This window comes from Eptesicus fuscus, chromosome 19 (assembly GCF_027574615.1).
Source record: "Eptesicus fuscus isolate TK198812 chromosome 19, DD_ASM_mEF_20220401, whole genome shotgun sequence".
Taxonomy (NCBI): domain Eukaryota; kingdom Metazoa; phylum Chordata; class Mammalia; order Chiroptera; family Vespertilionidae; genus Eptesicus; species Eptesicus fuscus.
In genome coordinates this window covers 29,170,390-29,188,190 of record NC_072491.1, presented here as the reverse complement: position 1 = coordinate 29,188,190, position 17,801 = coordinate 29,170,390, and the positions used below count along the sequence as shown (strand labels likewise).

Below are 17,801 nucleotides of genomic sequence, written 5' to 3'. Positions count from 1 at the left end.
AAATTTAAAAACAGAAGATTATTCCTTGATAAACTGAAATTATATAAAATTGTAACTACAGTGCGCACAAATCATTTTTTAATACAGCCACACTATTACTTTACATATTATCTATAGGACCTGAACAGTTTCAAGACCTCATGGCCCACAAAGAATAGTGTCTTTTTACTGGAAAAGGTTCCTATTCTCTGTTCTGTATCATTTCAATTATTTTCATCTTTAATATCAATCACAAAGGAAGCAAAATTAAATACCTGGCAAAGATGCTTTATTAGTTCTCACAATGGGCATTTCTTTCCATCTATCGCCATCATTTTCATTCTCAGCTATCCAGGAGTCAACGGTTAGACAAAACAGCTCACGTGTGTCTATGTTTTCAAGTTGAATTTCTTCCAGATGCCACCTGGGATCCTTTCCACTGTTGTCATGTCCAATACGTATTTTGTAGATTTCACCAATATCTTTAAGATTAATCTGCAACACAAAGGAGAAAGGGGAAATAAAACTTCCTACATCTCTGATATGATTTATCAAATTACAAATTCATATTCAATTGTGAACTCAATATCTACTCCCCCGCCCCTAAATATTTCTTACTAATTTCCTTTAAAACTAGTTACTTGTAAATGCTAGTACTTATAGCAAAGCATAAATTCATTGACCATGGACAAACTAATATATTAAATCCAGTTAGTTTTCACTATATCTTTTTTTAGCAACTCACTATTATTACCTTGAAAAATAAATGTTTTATTGTAATTATTGATATTCACTATTTATTCAGTGGTTAGACCTAAAGAAGATAATCTAACTTTCTGGAGTCTATAATACATTGTTGTTTTTTTTCCTATTAAAGTGGGGTCCCAAGGAAAATAAACCATATATGCTTCTGAGTTCAAACTAGGGCTAATCAAATAGCCCTGAAACAGAGTGACTTTGTATTGGAAAGTGTGATTTCCCCTCCCCGCCACCCCCTCCCGTCTTACTAAGAAATAATTGACATGCAGCACTGTACAGGTTTAAGGTGCGTAGCATGATGGTTTGATTTACAATGGGTTCAACTAACATCCATCTTCACACATAGACTAAAAAGAAAAGAAGAAAAAAGAGAAATTTTCTCTGTATGATTAGAACTCATAGAATTTATTAGCTTTAGTCATCATGTTGTATATTATACCCCTGGTACTTATTTACCTTATAACTGGAAGTTTTTACCTTTTGACCATTTTCAAAAGATCAGAATTCTTAGACATGATACAAAAAACATAATCCATAAAAGAAAAAATCCCTGATAAATTGAATTTCATCAAAATTCAAAACTTTTGCTCTGTAAAAAACCCTACTAACAGGATGAAAATTCAAGCTACAGAATGAGAGAAAATACTTGCAAATCACATGTTTGAAAGAGAACTAATAATATCTAGTGTATATTATTTATATATTCACATATATCCATATTTTTCTATAGAGTATATATCCTTTAATAAATGTGGATAGATATAAATATGTAGATAAAAACAAAACCAACTTCTCAAAAATCAACATTTAAAAAAACCAACAATAAAATGGTCAAATGATATAAGGAGCCACTTTACCAAAAATGATATTCAGATTACAATAAGCACATGAAAAGATGTTTTGCAATAGAGAAGTATATATTAAGACCACAATGAACTATCACTATACATGTATTAGGAGAGATAAAATAAAAAAATAATGACTACACCAAATGCATGCAGTTATGAAAAAAAAACGCATGAGATCACTGATACATGTTATATGTAAATTGCCGGTGAGAGGGTAAAATAGTAGTCACCTGGAAAATAGTTTGGCAGTTTCCTAAAAAAAATAAAACAAATCAATTAAACATATACTACCATACCTCTCAGCAATTACACTGTTGGCCTTTATCTCAGAGAAATGAAAACTTAGGTCCATGCAAATGCCTGTACACAATTGTCCTAACAACTTTATTTATAATAGTCCCAAATTAGAAACAATCAAAATGTCTCAGTAGGTAAATCGTTAAGCAAACTGTGGTACAGCCACACAATGGACTACTATCAGCCATAGAAAGGAATAAACTATTGATACATGCAACAACTTGGATGGATCTGAAGGGCATTATGCCAAATGAAGGGAAAAATAAGCTAATATCAAAACGCCATAGACTGTATGATTCCAATTATGTAATATTCTCAAAATGTCAAAATCATAGAGATTAAAAACAGAATAGTGTTTTCCAGGGAAGGTGGTGGAACATGGCTGGGGGTGGGGGCTGTGACCAGAAAGCAATAGCACCAGGGAAATCTTTGGGGGATGAAAGAGCTCTATACATATGTTGATTATGGAGGTGGTTACCTGAACCTATACACCTGATTAAGTGACATAAAAATTATTCATACAGATTGTACCAATGTCAAAATCTTGATTTGATATTAAGCTATAATTTGGTAAAATGGAAACAATTGGAGAAAACTAGATGAAGGGTACATGGAATATTTCTACAACTTCCTGTGAATCTAAAATCATTTTAAAAAGACAAATATTTAAAATGTACTTATAAGCATTTTATTGTAATCAGAAAGGCCATTTAGAGGTCTTATCTCCTAGGAGATGATTTTGTCTGCATAGTTCTTCCTCTAGGCACTTGGCTAATTCACCATTTTGGAGCCCACGTAACCCCCCTCTTTACTTGGCCATTGTGTATGGCATGAGGTGGAGGCAGTCCTTCCTCACCTCAGTGTAATACAGTGTCTACTTCTTCCTGGACTATTTGAATTACTCACAACACTCTGTACCTTTTTCTTCCTTCCCATACAGATAGAAACAAATACATTTTTGTACATAAATAAAATAAGAAACAAAGCATATATTCATGGTATACACAATAAATTTTCAGTTTTTAAATTTAATACATTTGTATCTATAGAAGATATAAACAATTTGCACAACATAGAAGAGAATTTACTTATCATTTAAATTAAATTATTAATGATTCACTTTTCTAATTTCTTTCTTTTGTATTCCAGGTAATGGAAACTATGCTGTGCTGAATGACATCAAAACTATCCAAAATCACGGTTGATACATTGAAAGCTAACACTCCTACAATCAAATATGCTACTCGCTGGGTAACTTTTTGTCACAATTTGCAGATTGTTTAGGTCCTTTACAGAAGTTAATTTATTAAAATTTCAAATGACGTGGAGCTTTACAGGAATCCCATTTATTAACACCCCTTTATTTATTAAAATCATAAATAATAAAACATAAACTATTATATATACCCTTCTTTGCATGACTGCATTTTCTACATTTCTTATTCTCTTTTCTCTTTTGAATATAATTACTAATTCATGGCTTTTCACAGTCTCTCCTTGTTCCAATTAACTGTTATGATTATCACTATTATGAAGATGGCACTTCCAGCGTAGCCAGTGAAAGCCCCTTTAAATTCACTCTCTGTCTGTCAGCACCGCCCTTGACATTTTTGAAGCTATCATTGACTCCAGAAACAGAAGGATATTCCAGACCAATTCTGTTGTTTTTTTCCTGATCGAAGACAAAGAATGAATGTATCCTGATTCTTTTAAGCGGTATGTATTATTCAAGACAAAATACAGGCACCAGCAGACACATGTGGGTTGTGTGTGTGTGGAAATGCAGCTGCTGTTGGGACAATTAATGGTGACAGATTAGTAAAAGCCATTTCCCGCTTTCCCCCTTATCTTGATGCTTCTTCTCAGGGTACTCTCTCCTGATGGATCTTCTTGTGGATTCCTGGGAACCAGGGCTCCTTTTACTCTTGCGCGGACATCAGTCTCCTAACTGTGTTCTGGGCCCTGCAGCCATGCACCTCACCTCTCCCAGATCCTCCCACACGTCCAGCCCCACCCCTTCTCTGTCCTCTGTGGTGAGGTCAGAACTGACCGCCTCTTGAGTTCTCTCTGCAGTCTCCAGAGCTTCACTCCTAGATTCCACCTCACCACACGGCCCTCCTCCTTCGGCTACTCCATCATTTCCTCCTTCTTTGGCTCCATGGTTTCTGGGATTGGCAGTATCTCTGCCTTGTTCTGAGACCCTGGCAGTCATTTGCCTCTGAAAGTTTCATGGGGGCGAAGACAGATGGCTGGCTTTTCCCAGTGGCATGCACCCTGAGCAAGGCGGGGTGCTACCACACACCTTCCACCTTTCCCCAGGCAGGGGCTCTCCTAGAGGGGACCTGGGCCTCAAGCTCTGACTCAGTTCCTATTAGATGTCCTGCATCCCAGGTCTGTGGTTACGCTTAGTTTTCCATGTTGAGATTTCTCACTGTTACCGAATCTTAATGTGTTGTGAGATAGATGCTGTTCTGAAAAGCCTCGGGCTAAATAAATCTGATGGCTTTTTATAAAATAGCATTTCTTAGAAGCAAGAGGACAGGAAATGTCCTGCCAGAACAGGCCATCATTAGCATAAGGTTTATTTCAGCTACGGTTTGCATTTCTGCACAGACTCTGCTTATTGAATCCATTTCACAGTTGAGGAAATTGAGCTAAAGTAACTGGTCCAAGGTTGCATAAGAAGCATGCAAATTAAAAATGCAGATGCAGTGCACATTTGGTTCAAAACTGTCAGTCAAATTATTTCCTAACCAGGGCAGCTTAACATGGCCTTGGCATGAGAAAATGACCTAAGCAAGTGTTGTTAACATACTGAATCTATGAGATGTTAAAAACGATTAAAGAGTTTTATTTGTATCTTTTTCCTTATTTTATAGAAAAATTCTGCTTGTGAGCATTTAGGTTGGTCCAACTTCCTGGTAGGAAATACAAGCTCTATAAGGAATGGTGACATTTTCCAATTATGAAATGGCTTTCATAGTTCTTTTCTGAAAGTAAAATGAAGTAGGCCACATATTAATTATGACTTTCTCTGTAAGTGGAATTTTGCAATACTTTAACACAAGTCTAATTAAAATAAAGAGTGCATATTACTTTTAGAAAAACATATTATGTCTGTATGAGTATCAATAGAATTAACAGGTGGAATAATGAGGTATTTTAAAGTCATTTAACAAAAAAAAAATTTCCCTACATATATAAGGGAGGAAATTATTTAGAAAATTAACTGTGACCATTCCCTCTATATTAAACATAGTTTTATTCTGCACACACACACAAAGACACACATTTCACTTCCACAGTCACCAACTTTTTCTGCATAGTTTTCAATTGCCAAATATGAACTATCATTCTGAAAAACATTAACATTAGCAAATAGAACTTCAAAGCAAGCATCTATTTTTTTAAAGTACAGGGTGGGGTAAAAGTAGCTTTACAGTTGTTTGCATGGGAAATAATATAATAATTAATAAATAATATACAAAATTGTTTTGAGTGCTTATAAGTGTAAATCCCCTTTTGCCCTATCCTATATTAGAATTGGTATTCATAATTTCTCCCTCTCTCTCTCTCTCTCTCTCCCTCTCTGTCTCTCTCTCTCTCATCTCTCACACATTTTTGTTGTTGTAAAAATGCTTTAAGAATTAAAGGGCTGGAATGCAGCTTGCAATGCTATCTAGTCCATTTGTCTGCTGTTAAGGGGGGTCTACAAATGGATCATCCAAGACTATAAAGAAAATTTCAGATTTCTTTTATAATCTACTTCAAATGTTAGGAATATTGTTATCAAACTACATTGTCCACAGTATGATAAATCAATATTGGACATGCTCATACATTAGAATATTAAAAGTGAACACTGTCCTTGAATTGGTGCAAATATTAAGTACTGATTATTCAAAGGCCATTTATTTCATTTAATAAAATTACAAGAACAGATTTTCTAATTAATTTATTTTGATGGCTTTATTGCAGTATACTAGTGATATACAAAAAGCTATATGTATTTAATGTACGTAATTTGATGAGTGAACACATGCATTCAACTACCAAAATCAAAGTAATAAACATGTTTCTCACCTCAAAAAATTTCTCTTTTTTGAGGTGAGAAGAAAGGGAGAGTTTTAAAGCTTGATTCTGACTTGAGAATTAGACAACAAGCTTTTCTCAGCTTAGAGCCATTCAACAAACATTTCGTAAAGTATTTTGAAAATAGTTCTTCCATATACCACCTGACTTACAAAAGTACGATTCAGTCGCAAGGGATAGAATTCTGTGGTGTGTGGAGTCAGAGCAGGAGAGAGCTGTGTGAGCCTCTCAAATGACCTAAGCCACACACACACACACACACACACACACACACACACAAATAAAAATGCCAGACCATGTGCTGAGGTTCTTTTTTAGGCAAAATTTCCACTATTTTCAATGGGTCCATAGGAACTATCACTTTGTGAGCAATAGTATTAAGGAAACAACAATACATTTGACATATGACCCCTCCCTCAGGGAGCATAGAACTCAGACACGCACTCAGTTACAGATGCAATGAGTACTGCAAGAGGGGGCTGTGGAGAATTGGAAACTGTCGATTTAACCAGTCTAGGGTGTCAAAGAATCCCATTTTATATTAAAACTAGAGGCCCGATGCACAAAATTCGTGCACTGGGGGGAGGGGGGGTCCCTCAGCCCAGCCTGCACCCTCTCACAGTCCGGGAGCCCTCGGGGATCTCCAACTGATGGCTTAGGCTCGCTCCTCAGGGCAGTCGGACATCCTTAGCACTGCCACAGAGCCGAGAGAGGCTCCCGCCACTGCCACTGTGCTCGCCAGCCATGAGCCGGCTTTTGGCTGAGCGGCACTCCTCCTGTGGAAGCGCACTGACCACCAAGGGGGCAGCTCCTGCATTGAGTGTCTGCCCCCTGGTGGTCAGTGCATGTCATAGTGACTGGTCATTCCACAGTTTGGTCAATTTGCATATTAGCCTTTTACTATTCTATATAATAAAAGCCTAATATGCAAATCAATCGAACGGCAGAACAACCAGTCACTATGATGCGCACTGACCACCAGGGGGCAGACACTCAACACAGGAGTTGCCCCCAGCCCGAAGGCCCCTACTGGTGGTGACAGCCAGCCAAGGCGCGTGCCAGCGGGGGCCCCCTGATTACCCCGGCGGTCACTCCAAAATCGGCCCTGATCACCAGCCAGGCCTAGGGACCCAACCCATGCACGAATTCCATGCACCAGGCCTCTAGTATAGGTTATAAGTAGTGTTGATGATAATATTCTGAAGGTGGATTTGGGGACAGTCGGTTAGAGAGAAAAGCCTGGCAGGAGGGCCATATAATAAAGACGCTGCAGAAGTGCAGACGTGAGAAGACAAAGTCTGGCTGAGGTTGGAAGCGGTAACATTTGCAATGAAATCTGCACATCACAACAAAGCAAGAGGGATAGAACCTTATGCCTATCAAGGAGATTTGAAAGTTCCTGGGAACAACACTTTGACAATCAAATTCAATAATAATAATAATAATAATAATAATGGCAAAATTCAACAGATAAATTTTAGAAAATCTTTTTAACAAACGATTAGCTACTATATGCAAGAAAATAATTGCCCATGGAATAGGACTAAAAATTACAAATGTTCAGAAAATGCCTTTTCAAAGAATCTTTTTTTTCTTTTTTAATCCGCACCCAAGGATATTTTTTCATTGATTTTAGAGAGAGTGGAAGAGAGATGGAAAGATAGAGAGAAACATCGATATATTTTTGGTTGCCTCCTGCATGTGCCCTGACCAGGACCTGTGCTGGGGAGGAGTCTGCAACCAAGGTACGCACCCCTGACCAGAATCGATCCCGGGTCCCTTTGGTGCCCCCGTGACCAGAATCGAACCCATGTCCCTTCAGTCCACAGGCCGACCCTCTACCCACTGAGCCAAACCAGCTAGGGCTCTAAAATATTTATGCTAAGATAAAAACAACCAGCTTAGCTCCCATCCCTCTTACTGAAAGCCTTTTGAGAAGCAGGGAACTCCAGCATACAAGTCATTTTAAAATATTGCTTTGTATCATTTTTATCCCAAGATAATTACAAGTTCATGTTGGTGCCAAATGCAAATTATGTTTATTTTGTTCTGAAAACCATGGCAGGGATTTTAATGGCACTCACTAGAACATATGGTCAGATGTGTGCATTCTTTTGAAAGATTACTCATGTATGTGCTCAAACACATATGTAACACTGTTTAGAATGGGGCTAGTGCTCACTGGTCTAAGCTCTCATCAGTTGATTGCATTTTCAGGTGAGCTTTTACACTGAATGCTCAGCAGTACTGACTGATGAAAATCATACTGTTTGCCAACTGGAATACTGTCAAACATTTTCAGCTTTCTTTTTCACACTGCATTCGGAAGAAAATGCTCTCACTATCACACTGCATCACAAATGACTTTCTTAGTCCCACCTTAAGTTGAAGTTGCTACTTAATTTTCAGCATTCACCTAACAACTGCAAATGTCATGCATGCAGTTCTCTGTATCAAGGTATGTTGCACAATTAGCTCCGGGAGAGAGTGCTATTTTTCCTCGGAAAGTCATCAAGCAAAATAGATTTTTATTTTCCTTACGGTACAATGGCTGTGAAAGAAACAGTCATCTTTATGTACAGCATGTCTTTCTGGAACAAGGTTGAAGTAAATACAGGGAATATGTTTGAATTTAAGGGTTTTAAGAATAACTCAGTCCCTTACTTACTTGCCTCCTGCATGAATCTTTTTCATAACTCAATGTCAGCAGCAGATCCCATCTCTTCCATTGAACTCCCTTCACTGACACTGTCTCGCCAGACTATTTAGATGTCCGGGAGAACTGGACCTCCTCTGGGAGCATCTACAGAACTCCCCCTGATCCGGATCCAAATGTTGCAGCACAGAATGAAGAAAAAGAGCGGAGGAGTAAGAATATGAGTCGCTTATTTGTGATAGCATAAGGTGTTAACAAGCTGTATGTGCCTCTACACTTCAGAAAGATCTGCAACTTCATGTATAGACCCACATTCCTTTCTAAGTGAAGGCAGTAAATAAAAGCAAATGCCCAGGAAGAGTAGGTAAAGTGTTATGCAATGAAGGTCAGAGTACCAAGCGAAATCATTTGGATAATTTAAAACTATTCAAGTATTTTCTGGAACTAGAACTTTTAGCTTTATAAATAGCTCATCTTCTTCATTCACATTGTAAAATATGCATTAATTATTTATGCTATAGGACAGATAATATTGGCAGATAGAAAGAACTTACACATTTTAGTGGACTCTATGAAGTGGATCTTGGTTGAACTGGATGTGGCCATCAAGGACTATTTTAATCACACAACAGAGTTTTCAGATAGAAAAGAAGGACAAATATGTAAGCAAGTATATATATATATATCAATGTCTGTGCATCAGACCCACTTAAGTTCTAGAAAGTTATTATATCCATGCAGGAGTAAGTTTTTAAAGAAATAAATGGTAAAGAATGAATCTAAGTGAAAAATAAAAAAAGAAAGATATTCACATCTTCTTAAGAAAATCAATCTCTCTCTCTCTCTCTCTCTCTCTCTCTCTCTCTCTCTCTCTCTTCTCTCTCTCTCTCTCATATACATATCATTGGTTTCTCTGGAAAACCCTCATGCAAATGCACTACACCTAGTAGCTCTCTAGGTTAAGGGATAAACTCAAATCTAAATGAATGGATAGACAAGTATCAGAAATACACGAAATGCACATACAATACATTATACATTTATGCTCATGCAGTCAAAGGAGTAAATGGATATAGTGAGATGATGGCCTAGCTTATGGCACATTTTAGCAAGGTAAGTCTCTAGCTATGTACTACCATGATTACTTCTGACTAAAAGGAAGAAAACATTATTCCCACTTCAAAAGAGTTGCTATTTAAAAGACAGGTGATACCCTCCTGCCTGGTTCTGAGATGCGTAGCTCAGTCTCTAACATTGTAGGCAACATGATAATGAAAGACTGACAGAGTTTGATATACCTGGACCCAAAAAAAGGTAGGGTGCCCACTGTTCTTTTTCTAAATATATCTTTTTATCGATTTCAGAGAGGAAGGGAGAGGGAGAGAGAAACAGAAACATCCAAGCTGAGAGAGATTCATTGATCAGCTGCCTCCTGCACGCTCCACACTGGGGATTAAGCCCACAACCCGGGTATGTGCCCTGATTAGGAATCGAACCATGACCTCCTGGTTCATAGGTCGATGCTCAACCACTGAGCCATGTCTGCTGGGCTGCCCATTGTTCTTAAAAAGCTACCTGTTCTTTTGCAGCCTACATTATAGCAGGTGGAAGAAATTTAATTAGATGAGATATGTAGAATACTTCAAACAAACAGGGCCCTTTACAGGCAATCAATAAATATCATTTTAACACTCTACCATACAAATAAGAATGAGACACCTCACCTCTGCCACCAGAAACCTGCTTATTCTATTCCTTTTTCTCTCAGAAACTGAATTCTCTGGCAAATCATACTTTAAAGACAACGGTAGCTTAGATTCATGCACTTAGCTTATTTGGGGCACCACAGAGTACACTTTGGTAACCTTAACAGCAGTTCTGTCTCAGGGCGAGGAGACCCATCCATCTCCTATGGAGGCACTGAATGTTCTTCCTTATCCATTCCTAGCAATGATTTTTTTTAAAAACAAAGAATATTTTTATTAAGAATACAGGGAAAGAAATGGAGGGGAAATGCAAGCCATTTCTGTGACAGGTAATATTCCATTTTCAAAGTTATCACCAAATAAATGTAAGCCTGAGGAGAAACCAAGATGGCGCCATAGGTTAAACACCTAACCCGCAGCCGGGCACAACAATTTCAAAAATACAACTAGAGGTCAGAACGGTCATCGTCCAGAACCACAGGAAAGCTGGCGGACTGAAATGCCCACAGCTGGGGGGAAGGAGAAGGCCACGGGGACAGTCGGGGGAGCCGCAAAAGCCTGAGGTATGGAGAAACGGACGGAGACACGAGCACGCGCGCCTGCGGGGAGGATGGAGCCGGAGAGGAAGGGGCGGCTGACGGCCTGGCCGGCGTTCACTGGCAGGAAGGAGATAAAGGCTCCGGATTGCGCTGAGCGCCGGCTCCGACTGCACTGAACCCCGTTCCGGGCGAAACCCTGGGAAGCCAGGCGCAGGCTGGGGGAATGAATCTGGGCTGTGGGGCGCAGGCACAGAGGAGCGGCGGAAGGCAGAGCTCCAGAGGCGCGCGCAGGAAGGGGCGCAAAGGACGGACAGTTGCCTGCGCCACTGAACTGCCCTAGCGGGAAGGAGACAAGGGCTCCGGACCGTGCTGAACCCCAGTTCCGACTGCACTGAACCCCAGTTCCGGGCGAAAGCCTGGGAAGCCAGGCACATGCTGGGGGAATGAATTTGGCCTGTGGGGCAGAGGCACAGAGGAGCGGCGGCTCCAGAGGCGCACACGGGAGGGCGCGCAGAGGAGGGACTGTTGCCTGCGCCACTGAATGGCCCTGCTGGGAAGGAGACAAAGGCGCCAGACTGCGCTGAGACCCAGTTCCAACTACATTGAAACCCAGTTCCAGGCAGCGGGCGAAACTCCAGGGCGCGTTTCTCTCAGAGGTGTTTGCAAGGAATACAGAGGGACACAGACACAGGAGCCTCATGTCTCCTGCACAGCAACTCTTCCTATATAGACAAAGAGGGTCCTCATGGACAATTGGCCTGGAGGACAATTCCTCCTAGTGACACCAACAACAATCAAGACTTAACTGTAGATACGCACTCAGTTTCGCAACTGCGCCGCCCCCGCAGGCCGCCCGGCCCGGGGCACTGGGGACGCCGCGGCGGCAGCTGCGCCCGGAGCCCGGCGGCCGCCCAGCGCCCATCCCCGCCGCGAGGCCCCCGCGCGCCTGGTTCCGCGGGCCGCGCGCCCCGCACACCGGACGGAGGCCCGGGCACCCTCTCCGTGCACCTCCCGGCGCCACTAGACCTCAGTAGAGTTGACTGAATTCAAGGGATTAAGAAGAACAAATTGGGGAATTCGAAAAAGATGACGGCGGAGGTGAAGGCTGATGTGTTGCCTCACATGGCAGTTTCGGAAATACAACTGGAACATGGACTAGTGAGGGTGGCGACTGCTGCTCACGTCTCCCCAGACCGGGCGGCTGCTCCTCTCAGTCAGCACCGCAGCCGGGGCCATGGGCTCGTGGGCGCCGCAGCAGCTGCTGTGGCGGCGGCCGCGGACTCGGCGCAGCGGCTCTCTGTGAAGGAAGAGACCATCTTTCTGCAGGAGGGGCGCATCCGCGCCACCGACCTGGCCGAACTGCGCAGTGAGATCCTCGAGGCCCCGGAGGCCGCCAACACCGATTTGGAGGATTCTTAGGAGTTCTCATCTTACATTCAAGCCCTTTAAGCCATTTTGACAGAGGAGAATCAAGAAGGCGGCTAAGTTAAACAAAGGAACTGCGAACTCCACCGCGCACAGCAATTTCAGGGGCACGAATGGAGGACAGAGCCTCTGCCATCCAGAACTACAGGAGAGATGGCTGAATGGTAGATTTATAGCTAAGAGGGAAGAGGAAACCAGCGAAATCGGAGGGGATGAGGTGTGGAGGCGCGTGGGTCTGGTTGGTGGCGGGGGAAAGGGGCTTTTGTTCCAAACCTAGGGGAGATTAGCTCTCCATCACACTGAAATCCAGCTTCTGGGGACCCGTGGGAGACCCAGATGCCTGCGGGGAGAGGCGGGACTCTTGCGGAGGTGCCAAGCGCCCCTGGGTCTGGGGGAGGCCGCGCTCCCCTGGGTCCGAGTGAGGCCAGGGGTCCATAGATCCAGGTGAGGCCTCGCGCATCTAGGCCCGGGTGAGCCCAAGTGGCCCTGGGTCTGGGAGAGGCCAAACATCCCTGGGTCCAGGTGAGACCATGTGTCCCTGGATCGGGTGAGGCCTCGTGCACCTAGGCCCGGGTGAGCCCAAGTGGCCCTGGGTCTGGGAGAGGCCAAGCGTCCCTGGGTCCGGGTGAGACCATGTGTCCCTGGATCCGGGTGAGGCCTCGTGCACCTAGGCCCGGGTGAGCCCAAGTGGCCCTGGGTCTGGGAGAGGCCAAGCGTCCCTGGGTCCGGGTGAGACCATGCATCCCTGGATCCGGATGAGGCCTCGTGCACCTAGGCCCGGGTGAGCCCAAGTGGCCCTGGGTCTGGGAGAGGCCAAGCGTCCCTGGGTCCGGGTGAGACCATGTGTCCCTGGATCCGGGTGAGGCCTCGTGCACCTAGGCCCGGGTGAGCCCAAGTGGCCCTGGGTCTGGGAGAGGCCAAGCGTCCCTGGGTCCGGGTGAGACCATGCGTCCCTGGATCCGGATGAGGCCTCGTGCACCTAGGCCCGGGTGAGCCCAAGTGGCCCTGGGTCTGGGAGAGGCCAAGTGTCCCTGGGTCCGGGTGAGACCATGCGTCCCTGGATCCGGGTGAGGCCTCGTGCACCTAGGCCCGGGTGAGCCCAAGTGGCCCTGGGTCTCGGAGAGGCCAAGCGTCCCTGTGTCCGGGTGAGACCATGTGTCCCTGGATCCGGGTGAGGCTTCGTGCACCTAGGCCCGGGTGAGCCCAAGTGGCCCTGGGTCTGGGAGAGGCCAAGCGTCCCTGGGTCCGGGTGAGACCATGTGTCCCTGGATCCAGATGAGGCCTCGTGCACCTAGGCCCGGGTGAGCCCAAGTGGCCCTGGGTCTGGGAGAGGCCAAGCGTCCCTGGGTCCGGGTGCGACCATGTGTCCCTGGATCCGGATGAGGCCTCGTGCACCTAGGTCCGGGTGAGCCCAAGTGGCCCTGGGTCTGGGAGAGGCCAAGCGTCCCTGGGTCCGGGTGCGACCATGTGTCCCTGGATCCGGATGAGGCCTCGTGCACCTAGGTCCGGGTGAGCCCAAGTGGCCCTGGGTCTGGGAGAGGCCAAGCGTCCCTGTGTCCGGGTGAGACCATGTGTCCCTGGATCCGGGTGAGGCCTCGTGCACCTAGGCCCGGGTGAGCCCAAGTGGCCCTGGGTCTGGGAGAGGCCAAGCGTCCCTGGGTCCGGGTGCGACCATGTGTCCCTGGATCCAGATGAGGCCTCGTGCACCTAGGTCCGGGTGAGCCCAAGTGGCCCTGGGTCTGGGAGAGGCCAAGCGTCCCTGGGTCCGGGTGCGACCATGTGTCCCTGGATCCAGATGAGGCCTCGTGCACCTAGGCCCGGGTGAGCCCAAGTGGCCCTGGGTCTGGGAGAGGCCAAGCGTCCCTGGGTCCGGGTGCGACCATGTGTCCCTGGATCCAGATGAGGCCTCGTGCACCTAGGTCCGGGTGAGCCCAAGTGGCCCTGGGTCTGGGAGAGGCCAAGCGTCCCTGGGTCCGGGTGAGACCATGTGTTCCTGGATCCAGATGAGGCCTCGTGCACCTAGGCCCGGGTGAGCCCAAGTGGCCCTGGGTCTGGGAGAGGCCAAGCGTCCCTGGGTCCGGGTGAGACCATGTGTCCCTGGATCCAGATGAGGCCTCGTGCACCTAGGTCCGGGTGAGCCCAAGTGGCCCTGGGTCTGGGAGAGGCCAAGCGTCCCTGGGTCCGGGTGAGACCATGTGTTCCTGGATCCAGATGAGGCCTCGTGCACCTAGGCCCGGGTGAGCCCAAGTGGCCCTGGGTCTGGGAGAGGCCAAGCGTCCCTGGGTCCGGGTGCGACCATGTGTCCCTGGATCCAGATGAGGCCTCGTGCACCTAGGCCCGGGTGAGCCCAAGTGGCCCTGGGTCTGGGAGAGGCCAAGCGTCCCTGTGTCCGGGTGAGACCATGTGTTCCTGGATCCGGGTGAGGCCTCGTGCACCTAGGCCCGGGTGAGCCCAAGTGGCCCTGGGTCTGGGAGAGGCCAAGCGTCCCGGGGTCCGGGTGCGACCATGTGTCCCTGGATCCAGATGAGGCCTCGTGCATCTAGGTCCGGGTGAGCCCAAGTGGCCCTGGGTCTGGGAGAGGCCAAGCGTCCCTGGGTCCGGGTGCGACCATGTGTCCCTGGATCCAGATGAGGCCTCGTGCACCTAGGCCCGGGTGAGCCCAAGTGGCCCTGGGTCTGGGAGAGGCCAAGTGTCCCTGGGTCCGGGTGAAGCCAGAGCCTGGGTCCGGGTGAGGCCGTGTGCCCCTGGATCCATCCGGGTGAGGCTGGGTCCCAGGCCCGGGTGAGACCACGCGCCCCTTGGGTATGGGTGAGGCCACGTGCCCCTTAGTCCGGGTGACGCCGTGCCCCTGGGTTCGGCCGAGACCAAACCAGAGGGAGTCGGACCTCCGTTACCGCCATTTGTCCACCATCCAGAGCTGGGGGGTCAGTGCTGACATGTACACATAAGGAACTACTGGACATTGAAATTGAGTCTCAAAAGAACTGTTGGTCCAGGGGGAAGCTCGCTACAGACTGATTCATTTGCCTGTCAGCATAACTATTATTGCTCGTCTCACATTCAGTGCTTATTAGTATATATCTAGTGACATATGATCTCGCTCATCTAGGGGAAATGATGAACAACATAGACTGAGGAACAAGAACAGAACCAGAAGCAAGGAGGCATCGATCGGACTATCGGGCCTCAGAGGGAGGATAGGGGAGGGTAGGGGGATGGTGGGGGGGAGGGGGAGAGTTCAACCAAAGGACCTGTATGCATGCATATAAGCCTATCCAACGGTTAAGTTCAACAGGGGATTGGGGCATGCGTGGGGAGAGGGGTGGGATGGGAATGGGGGGATGAGGACAAATATGTGACACCTTAATCAATAAAGAAATTTAAAAAAAAAAAAAAATGTAAGCCTGAGTATATAAGTTATGAGCTCTTAAGGCACATATGTTCGCATACAGCAAGGTGTAAAAGTTTAGGAATTGTGTTTCTGAAACAAATGTGGGGGTGAAAACAGGAGAACTGTATTTGAAATTTTAATCCAGTGCCATTACTGCTTGCCAAAAACTAGTTATACTTCTTTGCAAATGCAGGCAGGGAACCTTGTAAAAAGAGGTCAATTTCTGTATTTTTTAACCACATATACTTATGACAGATGTCTATGATTTTACATTGAGAAGATGCCCATCTTTAAGCTCTACAATTGACACTAGGTTAAGAAAAAAACAAAATAAAGTCTACGCTCATTGAATTCTTTCATTTTTTATTCTAGACACACCCATTCTGCACAAGAGCAGCATGATCTCCACTCAGAGAAATGAGTGTCTCTTAGCAACTAACATAATACTGGAGGTGCTGGTACCCATAAGGACCCATCATTCACAAAGTTTCAGATGCCTTATGTAATGACAACATTCTCTAACAGTCTGGAAACCACTGACAACATTCATGTGCCCTCTGTGGTACCTACAGATACAAGCAGGTGTCATTGCCAGCAATGTCATAACTAATGTCTGACTTAGGTTGCTTATATTTTCCAGTTGTATAAACTCAGTCACTGTTTTGAACAAAGTTTGATTAACCTGGCACAGTTTCACAGGGTATCATATACAACAGGTAAAGCCATTAACATTAGAAGATTCAAGTAATGAGTGTGAAATATGCTATTGGGGTTTTTTTTTTTTCTTTCTTTCTTTCTTTTTTTTATTAAGACTTGTTTTGTCAGAGAAGTTCAAGGTTCACACCAAAATTAAGATTTCCCCTCTGTCCTCTTTCCCTACACATGCAGAGCCTCCCCATTATCAGTATTCCCCCACCAAAATTACAAATTCGTTACAGTCAATGAGCCTACGTCGACTCATTACACTCACCCAAAATCCATAGTATACATTACAGTTCACTCCTGATATCTTATATTCTACTAGAGGCCAGGTGCATAAAATTCGTACACGGGTAGGGTCCCTAGGCCTGGCCAGCGATCAGGACTGATCTGCGGGGCAACCAACGGGGGATGCCCATCTTGGCTGGCCTGGCGCCACCCGCTCACCAGCCCTACCCTCCGCCACCGCTGCTGGTCACCTCCCTCTGTGGGGTGACTGGCGGGGCGATCAGGGGGGCCCCTGCTGGCAGTCGCCTTGGCTGGCCTGGGCAACCGCCCCCCCCCCCCCCCCCCCCCCACCAGTCAGGGTCTGCAGGCTGAGGAAGCTCCTGCGTTGAGCATTTGCCCCCTGGTGGTGAGTGCGCGTCATAGCAACCAGTTGTTCCGCCAGTGGTTCTGCTGTTCGGTCTATTTGCATATTAGGCTTTTATTATATAGGGTAGCTTTGGACAAATGTGTAATGCCACTATGATCTCATACAGAATATTTTCAATGCCTTTAAACCCTCTGTGCGTTGCCTATTCCTCTCTCCCACCACCCAATCCCTGGAATCCTTTTACTGTCTGCATAGTTTTGCCTTTTCCAGAATGTCAGATAATTGAATTCATACAGGCTGGGGATCAAACCTGCAACCCAGATACGGGCCCTTGATCAGGAATAGAACCCAAACCCTTCGGTGCATGGGCCCATGCTCCAACCCCTGAACCACACAGGCCAGGGCACTTTGCTAATATTTTGTTGAGGATTTTTTTGTATCTGTGTTCACAAGAGATATTGGTCTGTAGTTACTTTTCTTGTTATGTCTTTGTCTGATTTTGGTACTATAGTAATTTGATCTCATAAAATGAGTCTGGAAGGATTCCTTCTGCTTCCATATTCTCAAAGAAATCTTCCTTAAATGTTTGATAAAACTTATCAGTGAACCCACCTTGGCCTATTGCTTTCAGTTTTGAAGGTTATTCATTATGATTTCATTTCTTTATTAGATAAAAGTTATTTCTTTTTGTATGAGTGTTGCAAATTGTGTCTTTCACAAAATTGGTCCATGTTATCTTGACCCATTATTTGTTTTATTTCAAATTTATACCTCTAGTTTAGTGGAAAAGTCACAAACACCATTCTGATTTACTC

General features: G+C 45.4%; 1 non-coding gene across 1 annotated transcript; it reads right to left on the bottom strand.

Annotated features, from left to right (window-relative positions):
- Nucleotides 1–412: 412 nt before the first annotated feature.
- Nucleotides 413–16,687, bottom strand: LOC103287712 (uncharacterized). Its single transcript, XR_008554570.1, has 3 exons — nucleotides 16,663–16,687; nucleotides 9,186–9,243; nucleotides 413–474 (listed from the first exon to the last, which is right to left on the bottom strand). It is a non-coding gene; the product is annotated as an uncharacterized LOC103287712 (transcript).
- Between the last annotated feature and the right edge of the window lie 1,114 nt (nucleotides 16,688–17,801).